The 13,749-nt window shown below is 33.2% G+C and overlaps 1 protein-coding gene and 1 long non-coding RNA gene across 3 annotated transcripts in view; both read right to left on the reverse strand.

Annotated features, from left to right (window-relative positions):
* LOC122569732 overlaps window positions 1-13,749 on the reverse strand; it is a 265,026-nt gene that overhangs the window by 64,389 nt on the left and 186,888 nt on the right. The window lies entirely within an intron of this gene.
* Window positions 3,665-6,120, reverse strand: LOC122569736. Its single transcript, XR_006317558.1, has 3 exons — window positions 6,077-6,120; window positions 4,167-4,340; window positions 3,665-3,762 (listed from the first exon to the last, which is right to left on the reverse strand). It is a non-coding gene; the product is annotated as an uncharacterized LOC122569736 (long non-coding RNA).

Raw genomic sequence — 13,749 nt, forward strand, 5'->3', positions numbered from 1 at the left:
ATTTGGACATTTGGTAGAATCTTTAGCAATTGAGTTAGAAAAATTTACCAAATGTCCAGCTGAACAAATTGTAAAGTACAAATTAAATAATAAAAAAAAAATCTTAGCTGGTCCACAAAAGTCCATGTTCGCGTGACCAGGTAACTAGCCCTTCCTTTGAAATTGGTAAATCGCTTAAATTCTACTTAAGATAATGAAAAAATAAATATTAGAAAACACAACACAACAAAGGAAAAACAACTGAAAAAGGAAGCAGTAAGAAAGAAAATGAACCGAAAGAACGCAACTACGTATATATGTATATGAAAAACACAAATGGACAATTCGAACACACTGAAAGAACTGAAGAAACTGTTATCTGCAAGCTGTAGGACAATCGAGTTATTAGGTACGTTAGGACAGAAATCCAAACATATGCAAAATACATATTGCTAAAAACATTTGACATATCGCAACAGATTTTGTGACGTATTTTGTGTGACGAATTGGACTCATTGGATCATCTTTACATACGATAACTTCTGAACCGCTGGGTTTCTGAAATTAAAACTTGTATTTCTGGATTCTCCGCGTCGAAAATTATTATGATAAAAAAAAAAGTAAATAATTTTATGTCCCCTAAAATAAAGTATAGCCAAAATTCATTTTATTAAGTGTTTAAGACGGTGACTGTTTACTTATAACTTACATTATATGACCTTGATTCAATATCGATAGATTATTTTCTTACACTATTGCAAAAAAAAAGAAGTTAAACATCGTTTCGGGCATCACTTCGTTTAAAAAGTATTTTTGCATCTTCTCACATTATTATCTTTTCATTATTCGACGAATAAAGACGAAATACAACAGTTTTGATTATGGGAATCCATTGATTCAAAATTTGTGATCAATATATGAATCGATTTGGCAAATGTCATTCTTGACGAGGCCTTTCGACGCGGCCAGAAAAATAGATATGTAGCCTAACCAGTACATACTTATAGCGATAACGTTCAACAAAGTGTTAACAAAGATTAACGCTTTAACCGTCTATCTCAAATGCATAAGATAGAATAAGCCATACACAGTAGGCTAAAAATATCAAAATTTAACAACGCATAACTTTTAAACCAATGGATTTTAGCAACCAAAACTGTTGTATTTTGGGATTTATTAGATTATGTAAGTTTAGACAAAGTAGTGTCCCATAACCAAGCCTAATCGAAAAAAATAAAATACATAGCTTCTTTTCGACTATTTCGACACGTAAGCATATTTCAAAATAAACGTTTTTAAACCATGCCGATATCGATATTAATATTACTGTTATCGTGTTTTATATTATTATTTTCATGCGTAATACGAAACGTATTACCTTTTCTATTTATTCAATTTACATACAATATATCTGTACCTTATGCTTTGTTGAGCAGGACAGGTGGAAAGTTGAAGATCACCGAACGGCACACGTAATTAAATTAAAAAAGATTCTATCATCTTGTACAAATATGCATACAATTGGCTTATTGATCTTTTGGTAAATGCAAACGAACGAAAACTAAGATTAACGGACGTGTAAAGAAGAAATGTCGTAACGTTAGAAGGATCTAATCTCAATAGATGGCTCCTCTTGTATAAAAAGAATTTCTTTTCTTTGTTTCATGTACGTACTTTATGTATATTCAGTAATTTATAGAGTAGAAACAGTTATATGTATCATATTATATATATGTAAAATATAATCTTTAAAAAGGCTAAAATTGTATTTATTTAAAGGGAGTAACCGAACGAAAACTTGTTTCAATTAGAGTTAAGCATTCGTAAAGTATCTTATTTTACCTTTTCCAATAGAAATTTTGGATTTTAATTTCACAGAAACTATTATTCTACGCCAGTTTTATTACAAGAATTTAAGATATTATTATTCCATTTTGTTGACTAATTATATGTATAATGACATTAACTTATGTATATGTTTAATGAATTAATTCGCTATAGTTGATTTACAAATTATTTTTTTTTTTGTAATTATTAACTATTTTGCATCCATAGAGGTTTGATAAATAAACATATGGTTTTCGACAGTAATTTTATAATAGTAATCACAACAAATGTATAAAAAATTAATGTAATACATTTGATATATTTTATAAAGCAAACGTTTTGGAATTACTGTGATAAAGAAAGCTTAATTTTATATTGATGAAAAATGCCAAAAGACTAATTTTAATCTGGATATTTTAATTTCTTAATATAATTATTGTTTGCATCGATCCATGAATTTTATTAATTATTCAAATTTTTCAAAAATATTCTTCCTCAAGCTTTATAACAGTTGCAAACATAAAAATACTATTTATATTGTCGAAAATGACAACGTGTGTTAGTTACAAGAAATAGTAACTAGAAGATAGTTCTAGTTATAATCGATAGATTAATCGATAGGTTTAGGATGTTCTTTTGTTTTTATCCTTAGTCCATGTATGTATGTGCAATAAAAGGTTTTTTCGGCTCAGAACGGTGTGATAAATTTATCCATTCAATATAATAATAGCTATTGTGATCCTACCTCTGAGTATAGAAATAACAACATATATTGCATTCATTAAACATTAGAAAATATCTCTTCACAGAAGAAACAATACTTAGAATTGAAAAGGAAACGTAAGAGATTGTCAATAAAAAACTAGCAGTGCAAGATTTGTGAGTTATATTTGCTTTAAACTAATACAAATGGTAAAATATCATATACGATACGTGTAACACAATATGCGCATATTTGATAACAATTTGAAACGTTTCATTATGTATTTTTAATATTCTTAGTTTTCATATGTTGGGCATACCAAGGGAAATAATAAACAAGTAGGATTTCAGTTACATCTGCGTGGTGAAAATTAAATTTCAAAAGCCGGTGAAAAGCTAATTTAGAAGTTCAATACAAGGACTTGGAAACGGTTTCGAAAGTTTTATTAAGTTTCGGCGAGGAATTTAACTTATACACCCTAGGGATGAACGGCATATGTAAATAAACCGTAATCGTCGAGTACGTGTACGACTTACACAGCTATCGATTGACACTCTCGCAATAACTTTTTCGTCCGGAATACATTAACACAATTAATACTACATAACACACTAAATGTCAGAAGAATGTGTGCCTTCTGATCTGGACTCGAAGAGTAATTGAAATTACGGTTAAATAACAAAGAAAAGTGTCGAATACGATAAATGCAATTTCAATTAATTCTTCGATTATTTATTTTAATTATTTGTTGAAAAGAGTCATCTTAAAACTTAGTGAATTATTTATATTCTCGCGATTGACAGTTTCACTGACTAAAACGCAGAGTTACAAGATTCTGCAATTAAGACAAACGTAAACATAAATAATAAACATGCTTCAAAAGCATTATATGACTTACATATACAATATTACAAAATTAATACTCATTTAAGTTTTAGTAATTAATACTTTATTAGCATAATAATCGATATCATCAATGATTAACGATCATTAATATCATTATAGCATCATAATAATCATTAATATTAATATAATGAAATTATTGTTCTACTGTAACAATAACAAATAATATATGAAAGCAAACACGCTAGATATATAACATATTTATAATGATATTATATTTAATAAATTAGTTTTTATGCTTTACATCATTTATTGAAACGTCATTCGTTGTTACAGCAGAACTCCACTTATTGGAACGCAATTTGGTTAGTGTTCGACTCATTGAATTCCTGTCGATTGAATTCGATTATCTGAAAATGAAGTGTACTATATGAAAGGAAAATCATAGCAGAGAGAATTGGTGAACTCCTATTCTATATAAATCGATAACCTCGGAATTTTACCATACTAAAAATATAAAAAAATTTTCTTTCTTTACAATTACTGTCAATTAATATATCTAACCTTATTACAGGTATAATCATACGTCTACTACTATTAACACATTGAAGAACACGCAAGTTTTACAGTTTTAATTTTTTATTATGCGATATATATAATGTTGAAATATTAGCTACAAGAGATATGTTACGGTGTATAACCATCATTAATGAATTTATTTTTATAATATTATTTTTTGCAATTATCAATTATCTCATATTGTTTCTTCGCGTTGCTAAATAATTGTTCTATGTTGTTACGTGCCGCGACCTACCATAAACCATAATCCGTTCCTCGGTCATACTGATACGAATTCCCTTAGACCCATTGTTAGCGGCCTCAGAACGAAGTTTGTTATTAACGCATCACGCTATTTCTAATACTGCTGATCTTTGCAATGTTATTCTCACTGACAAAGAGAACTGCTTTATAGGGAATATCTGTGACTCTGTAAGAAAATACTAAGAAGTGAATTCAAGGCAGCCGCGTTTACAGCACGTTCTGTAGATTTGGAAATGCGAAACTCGAGGCGTTTTATTTCAACGTTTGTCCATCTCAATGATCGTACAAAAAATACTCGAAAAAACCAAGCATCGCGGTCGCAAAACGTCGGAGCCTGCTGGCTCACACGCCATTTATAGCAATCCTCAAACGTTGACGCCTTCTCGTTTCACAGGCGAAAATGACGAAGGCCAGGCGGTCCCAAGTAGCTACCCCAGTCGTTCGAGATTCATATTTTCACATAACATTTATGGACTTGATAGAAACATTAAAACAATTGAAGAAAGAAGGATGGAGGTACAGACAGATGGACGTATTGACAGTGAGAAAAATGGCATTGAACAATTATACGTAAAGTAAGCCTGCCTGACGTTATTTACATTATTAGATCTGTATACATTACCCCTCTATTTGATGTTCTCTTCGATGATAGATATTATGTGAAAGTGAGAAAAATTTTGATATTACATCCTAATGATAAAAATAATCCTCCATTTAAGTTGCTCTGTTATCGCGTTTTTTTTGACAGCTTCGTTTGCACAAATTAAATTTGATGTCCTATGCGTTTATTTTTATGCGCTTAATTTATCTCAGGAAATATGTTTCAGATCGCTTCATCTGTTTTATACTAACTACAATTCAATATCCACACAAAGAGCTTTGGACTCGCTCCTTCCCATTGATAAATATCATTCGCTACTTTTCTTGCAATTAAAACACGATTCGAAAAATCACCCTATATATAAACTGATAGCTCGCCTAAACTTCAATTATGCCGATTATCACGCCACAAACAACTACTTAAATTCATTTGACTAATACACTTAGATCTCTATCGGTAAACGAAGCTGTTCATTTCATGTATAAGAATATTTTGTTTGTCATTGAACACTTTCTACCTAATAGGAAAAAATATGTGTTTTATACGCGTTTCTTTGTATCCAATGTGGTTCTCATCGAATTGATTAATAAAATTAAGACTAAAAAAGCCGCGAACCGTGCATACAAGCAGAGCAACTCATGTAGCGATTACCTCGCCTTTCTCAATCTCACATCGCATTGTAAATCACTTGCTAAAAGCTAATAGGATTCATATATGCATGACGTAATTCGTAATTCCGAACAATTTTGAAGCCTTCTAGATGCTTGTTAATAACAAGAGGGTGGATCATACCTTAGCTCGCAGGATAACGTATAACGACTCATCTTGTCAACTCTGATGGCACTGTGTATTCTTTTGCTCTACATATTTCGAATCGATCTTCGCGACAAGCTCAGCCAACTTCTTTGAAATAAATACTAATCTCAACATTTCGAATATACAAATTGACATTGATAAAGTCTTTAATAAACTTGACAATCTGAATACTAACAAATAGCCCGAAATTGACACAATCCCTCCTGTTTTCTGCAGATTAGGATTTTATGGATTATTTTCAAATCATCTATCGAAGCAGATATTTTTTCATATTTATGGAAAACAGATATTGTTACTACTATAGGATTATTTATTCAGAAATATTAGAAATTAGGAATTCCAATGATTTCTATTCTATATGATAAATTTATTGATAGATGGATCTATTTACAATAAATTAAACAGGAAACGATGGTTATTTAACACGAACTAAATACAATAATGTGCTATAACTAAAACAACTAAATGAATAATTCTCAACTCACAAATAGTTTACAACTCCTAACTCGGCAACTTTCTCTCGATTTAAACCTTCACAACTCGACTCTTAGTTAACGACTGCCGGTTAATTCGTCTTTCTCCCATAAGCATACCTTTCTCTTCTCATACCCCCACCACGTACGTATTCCGTAACGGTCCGCGATCATGATCACGTACGCCTCCTTCCGTGTAACTATTCGACTAAGGACCGACGACACATTGATGAGCCGCTTTTGACCCATTGAAGTTTTCCGACCCTTTCAACCTGTCGACACTTAGGCTTTCTCGCAACATTGTTTATAGCTGATTATATTTTATATACCCGATATTTCTTAAGCAATCTCCACAAATACTACACTATTACTACTGTCCACAATGCCACACTACTATTTTCAAATCCGCTGATAGAAACACTATCTTTAATCACAGATCAGTCTGTGTGCTTAAAGTGAAACTTTCGGAATTCGCTTGTTGACGTCCGTCACTACAAAATGCCATTTCAAGGTTCGTCGAAAAGACAGGTTCGTACTCGGTTCCGTTCGCGAAACCGCGTAATCTGTTGCCCGGGTACACGCATAGGTCGGTTCCAATATCCACGAGGAATTTCCGTTCGCATTTCCCAGTTTCCAACTACATGGGGGACGGCACCTTGTTGCGCAACTTTGGAAGATTTCGTGGTAGTAACATAGGCCCAGATGCTGCACCCTTTCTCTGGAACGCGGTCAATTGGTTTAGCCCGTCTCGTACCCGTTGCAGTCTTAGTTCCGTGATCTTTTTGCCGCTAAAGTTGGTCCGTCCTCTATTGACATCTCGTAGATCCGGTCTGCGATACTGGTCAAGATGTTTGCGTCCGTTTCGGTCCTAGCGGCCAGGATTTTCTGCATGTACGTCGGAAGACGGACTTTCCACACCGTCAGGATTAAGTCCTCCGGAGTCGTGGGGATGGACAGCTCCTTCAATGCCTTGTAAAACTCGGACGGTGTCCGATTTCCCATTTGTTCTCTCTCGAATAACTTCCACTTTCTCATATTATTCGAAATCTCTTCGGGGACATCAACTTGAGGCGTAAGATGTGAAGGGTGCGAAGGGATTACTCGGTGTATTAATTCAACACTGTCTTTATTAATGTCACTAGCGTGTATTGGCAGGACCGAACTCGGACTGTTACCTTCCACTATCTGATCGTTCGAATCAAGCAGTCTTTTAATAAGTTCGTCCCTCAACAGTAAGTATTGTCCCTTCGCTGGCGGATTGTGCACTATGTCCTTGACAAGTTTCAAGTATTCTTCCTGTAGGTTCGCGATGACGATGTTAAATCTCAATTCGTCATTCATGATGTGCTCGCACTCGAACTGCGCTTCTAACACAATAAACCACTTCACGATTTTTTCCGGCGAAAATGGCGGTATCCAGAGGTTGTCCACTGCTTCCATATCGTCGGTGATGTTCGTCACGGGCACTTCCTCGCCGACATTTGCCATCTCGAACACTCGTGATTCGCGGAAACGACGCCTATGTGGCACTAATACGTTCACCTCCTTCGCTTGAGATCACGTCAGGGTCACCAATTTGAGGCGTAAGACGTGAAGGGAGCCAAAGGAATACTCCGCGTATTAATTTTACAGTGTGTTTATTAATGTTACTAGCGCTCGAAATGTTGCCTCGCACTTTCTGTCACGAGCTTTCTTCGTTTCCCTCCTTTATAGGGTGCCCTCTGGGGTAGGGGAACAGTTTTTTTCTCTTGCCGAAAGCCCTTGCGCTCTTCCGTAAGTTCCAGGGTTTTCTTTTCTACAACGTCATAGCCTCGGACTTCAAGCCTGGAACTTTTTTTACGGCCTTTTGCCGCCATTATGTTTATGCATTCGATACCAAAAGGCCTATGCCTGTTAAATAAATAAATAGATAGATAAATAAATAAACAAACAAATAAATAAATACTTTAATAATATTTTAACGAGGAAAGTACACAAATTTTAATAAAACATTCTAATTACTTTAAACTAAAAATATTGTTACATGAATTTTATTCCATTATTATTAGAAATTAACTAAAAATATGCATAACATTCGAAAAGCTTTTTATATAACTCCACTGAAGCTTTATTTATGACATATTCAAAATAAGAAACTATAAATTTAAACATTAGGTTCGTTAAAAATCTACGAATCCGTTTTCTTCTTTTAGTACATTTTTGTACTTACTAATTTCATTTAAATAGTTGATGTAACATTTAATATGTCACATATTAATTTAAGATAAATTTTTTTAGTCCTCCAAAGCAAGATCCAAGTAAACTATAACGAAGTTGGCTTATTCGAATACTATACTGTGTTCAGTAATTAGTATAGCCCCAATAGGTTCACCGTCATATCTAATGGTTAAGCAAGATTACCAATTCATTTAGAATTAGTTTTTCATTTCTACTATAAAGAAAATTTGGAAATTGTGCTACTTGAAATTGATATTGATAATTACTACTAGAACATAGTATACTAAAACACATAAAATTGGCGTGCACAGAATGTCATTTTTATTACATTTTAATAGTGTAGTAACTTTGTCATATAATAAATAAAATAATTACTGCTATTTTCGCTTAATATCATCAATATTTCACAAAGTTTCCGTTGGCAGTAAATGTATTGGATCTTTCATATACATTTTTGAATTTATTTAAAATTTTGCTAATACAATAATAATAGATGAACATGTCTCTCATTCCAGTGCTAACGAAAGTTTAACAAATTTCAACAATTAATATAATATATTTATAAAAGTTCTCTATATTATACGTTCAAATGTTCTTGCGAGTCACTGTATGTGAACAAAATTAATCCACTTTTCACAATAGCTTGAGTCAACAAACATTGGAACCCCCTAATTACTAAATCACTTAATACGTCGTACCAGATTCGCAGGCTAAAAAAACACTACCCGTTAGAGCACAAGATTTAAGTAGATATTTATATTAAGTAATATTTGCTTATTTATAATACTTATTTATAAATTATACTTATCTATAATAAGTATCAACTTATTATAAATAATTAGCCATGTCACTGCGCCACGCCAGAGAAAATTACTTAAAATTCTCAATGCGAGAACTGATCGTACACTACTGGTAGATAAAAAAGAAAAACAATAGCTCATAGTTTTTGTCAAAAAAATGTTTTCCTCGGAGAAACAGTTTAGTTGAAAGAGTAGAGCTACAAACTTTCTTTACTTTGGCGAATTAATTTCATTTCAAATTAACCGAATATTGAAATTAATTACTAAATTACTAAATTACTTAAATTACTAAAACATTGAAATTAGATATTATATACGCAGCAGCCCAGGACCGTAGAAAAAGTTCCAGCGTTGAACCCAAAAAAAATTCAAAGCTGGGAGAGATCCATATTATTGTGCCCTTCAATACTAACTTTGTTTTGGGTTACAAGGTCTAGAAACAAAAAAAGATATGAGTAGATTGTTATTGTCGTTCCTTGTAATCTTCAGCTAGAGTTACACAAGAAGGTTAACATTTTGTGGTAACGTCTGTCAATATAAACGTATGAACGTGCTCCTTATGATATTTTTTTGGTATTGTAGCACTGATAGAGCAACGATCCAAATCGGCATACACAATCTCTGTACTTATATTTATTTCAATATATTTTGCTGTTACGAATTCATGCACTCGTTTCTTTATCAAACAAGCCTACACGTTGTTCACCTCATTTATAGGTCGGAGATGAAAGGACATCGGAGCCTTCCCTTTGGAACTTTGAGAAAATCCCTTAACACTGTCATCTAGATTCTACCATAGCCGTAATTAAGCAATTGTCGTCATTCAATCAGATTGTATTTGTTCGAGATTTGTGACAATGAGCTTGGCTCAGAAATCAAAATGGCGTCAAAGTAAGGTGTAAAATACGCTAAGAAGTTCAACTTTACATATATCACAAAGGATATAACCTAACAAACACGAAGATGTTAGCCCGCTGGGGGTAGCCACCCACGCGATAATCAAACAGCTAAAAAATTTCACCAAATGTCCAAATTGGACAAATTGTGAATGTAAATTATTAAATAATAAAAAAAAAAAGAGCTTGGGCTCGAGGCGACAACCAGTCGCCGAACGTAGCCGCGGTCAAGGGATGAACGTCTTGTCAAACAAAGGTATGGAGTAATAGTATAGCTCTCCTTAAAAAGAAATAGTTGTAGCGGCACTCGATAGTAAACATTCCAACAGTTTCTGTCCCGTGGCTCGCCACACGCAGACCTTATTCTCCGGGTAATATGATTACCAGATGTCAATGCATCTCCACAATACATATTCAGCTAGCCTGAGGGCCCGTTATAAATCTTAAAATTTAGTTAACTAAAGTCCTTCAAACAGACAAACAGTCCTTGTCCCAACTACGGAAAGATAGGGGAAATCTATTTTTCTCGCGAACGACGCTTCCCACTAGCAACTTTCCCTCAAGGGCGGTAGCATCCTTCTCTAACCACCAACATGGAAATTGACCAATTAACAGCAACGTCAATTTCCCTCACTTTCCGAACGAAGGCATCTCTCCACCAATCCGATGATCTCGTGTCCTTAGAGACCCCATCATAGTTTTTCCTCTGCAGGATCATCGCAATGGAAATTCATTCTCTCGCGAGGTCTCATTAACGAGTTACATAGCGCCTTTACGCTCGGTGGATATTCTACGTTTTAACAAAGAGTTAGTCCAGTAATACTTGTACCGTAAATAAGCAAGTTAAGTACAACATTTTGTTATCCCGTCGACCGCGGATTCGTTATTCAACCTAGGATCATTGTCATTAGCTTCTCGAGTATCTAATTACCACGGTTACTTGTCAAATTCTGTAATAATCATATTTTGCACTAGTCAATATCTTCTCTATTGCATAACAACAATGTCCAATCAAAATGAAAATTCGTTTCGCACCCCTAACCCTAACCCTAATCATAGTGTGAACCCGACATATACATATATTATAAATTGAAAAATAAAATACGCCTATCGTCGAACGTAATCTACATAACCATTCGGGAACTAGGATGCAAAGTGGTTTCCGGTATGAATTCTTTATACAGTGCACGTGGTCCTGACACTGAAATGAGATTTCCGCTTTAAAAGCCACGTTGACCGACGGAAAAATTTTACATTCTGTCCGTACCTTTAGCATACAAGTATACCATCAATTGTGAATTTCAAAATTTTCGACTGCCAACTTCGAACGCTCAGAATATATGTGCTGAATCGAGTGTATGACAAAGATTAAAAATTCAACAATTTCATCCGGCAAAATTCGGTGTGAAATAACAAAATTAAACATCTTTCTCGTAGAGGTGTAAAAAAGCTTTTAACAAAAAGGAACGATGCAGAATTCCAAATTGGGTTGAGTCAAATTGATTAGAATTTCGAGATGAATAATGATGATTTTATATCAGACACACTCGATTAAAAGTATTCAATTACTTGAATATTTAATAGTGTGTCTCTATCGTATAATTTTTCAATGCAAATTCTAGTTTATTCTTAAACATTATTTGTTCCATTATCGTTGATTCTATTATCAGAATAAGATACATAAGAATACATAAATAAATTGTAATAGAAAATAATGTAGTATAAATTAGTAAATAAAATAAATAAATAGAGAAAAATAGATAAATATTGTGGAATAATAAGTATTTGTTAAAAATAGATTTAAAATTATTTTCTATGTTAATGATTTACATATAATTTTATACACAATGTAATGTAGATCTAACATATTGTATATACTTCTGTGATCAACTGAAATTATACATACAGGAGAAATTATACAATTTTTATACTTATTTGAAGAAGAATATTATGTGTTTGAAGATGAGGCAACATGGTAAAATATAAAATAGTGTGTATATTATACCTATAAAATTGTGAATGAAATATAAAATAGAAGAATATAATGGTAAACGTATAAAATAAATAGAAATATGAGTATAAATAATGAATACTTGATATTGTATATCATATAATATGAATTAAGAGTGGCAATATTTAATGACGAAATGAAGGGGGAATGGCAGAAAGAGATAAAAATAAGAATTTAAAAATTACTGTCTTATAGAAAAACGGGAAATGCGAGTTTTTCACCTATGGCCTTCGATTGATAAAATAATGTAACAATATAACAATATCCGTTACTGTGGCTAACAATCGGTTACAGTTAATTAACTATTAATTTGACTACACAGAAATTATTTCGTAAAAATTCTAAGCTCCATTTTCTTTTCTAACCTCTTTTACATTCCCTTCCTCAATAAGTTGTACCTCAAATTTGTCTTACGTTACTTCCGTTTCTTTGGCCGCTTTGTCTCGTCAATTAAATTCGCGTTTTTCAGCTGCAGCTTTGCAGGAAAACGGGTCAACCAGAAAGTAGCCCACCCTAGAAACAGAAAGGAGACTACCCAGTGTACAAACACATCTAGGTGTGCGTACGAGAATCGCGGGCCATTCGAGGAAAATAATGGCGCTAGTGGAAGTGCATCGGCTAATTTACGAGTCGACATGGATGAAAACACGAGCTCTCCATTCTACGTATATAAGTACTTACACTATTCATCGTGGAGAAATGGCGTCAGCGGAATACCTCTACGAGGTGGTTCTTTGAATTCTGAATCGAATTCATTCGTCACACGAGTATACCTAGACTCTAGACTAGAGAAATGTGTTCAAATCGCATAATTTTTGTGACATACGCTAACATCTATAAGTATCTCGGATATTTCATACAATTCTATAAGAAGACCGATGTATTTGTTATATTTTCAAAGTTATAATTTACGAACGTTCCTTTACTGTTAACATTGTATCTTTGGCATAACTAGAATCCAATATCCTGCTCTATCAAAACTAAAACAAGGAATATATCACTCCTTTTATATTACTCACTAATTTTATGCTTATTTATAGCGAATATCTGAATCGTCATATAAAATTTCGAAAGTTTCAGAATGTGGCTAAAAAACACATATTTCTATCTACTTTCAATTATTGCTCTTTCATATATATTAATTAATATTTACTATTATTTTTATCAATATGTACTAACTATACATAAGAAGATTATAGGAAAAGAACACCTGATAGGTCAAATTTCTTATTTTCTAAAGGACAGCAGTTTTAAGATTCAGTACATTGTCTATCAGTTCCATATTACCAAAATTATTCTTATATTTCATTCCGAAGTTAAACATATGTTTTTTCATTGTCATACAAATTTTCAAAATATTTCTCGTCATGATATTAAAGTATTGCTTGTCTTAACACGTTGACTGCCATGAGGGTCACCGGTGACCGACACTCGATTTAGCTATAGCGCCGTGGGGGCCACCGGTGACCGGCGACGCAGCAAGTATTAAAAGTACATTGCACGATTGTTTGAAAAAAGGACAATCGTAATAATTGTCTACAACGCCGTGGGGGTCACCGGTGGCCCTCACCACGAAAAATACTTCAAGCATGATTTTATAACTCATTTTATTTTCTGCAAATAATATTTCAACATAATATGCATCGCATAATGAAAAGTTCATGTCTGCGCCTTGAGCAAACCATGGAAAATTCGTCTGGCAGTCAACGTGTTAATAATATTACCTCTCATTTTTATAAAACTTAAAACTCGATTTATCAG

Source organism: Bombus pyrosoma, linkage group LG7, assembly GCF_014825855.1.
Source record: "Bombus pyrosoma isolate SC7728 linkage group LG7, ASM1482585v1, whole genome shotgun sequence".
In the NCBI taxonomy this organism is placed as follows: domain Eukaryota; kingdom Metazoa; phylum Arthropoda; class Insecta; order Hymenoptera; family Apidae; genus Bombus; species Bombus pyrosoma.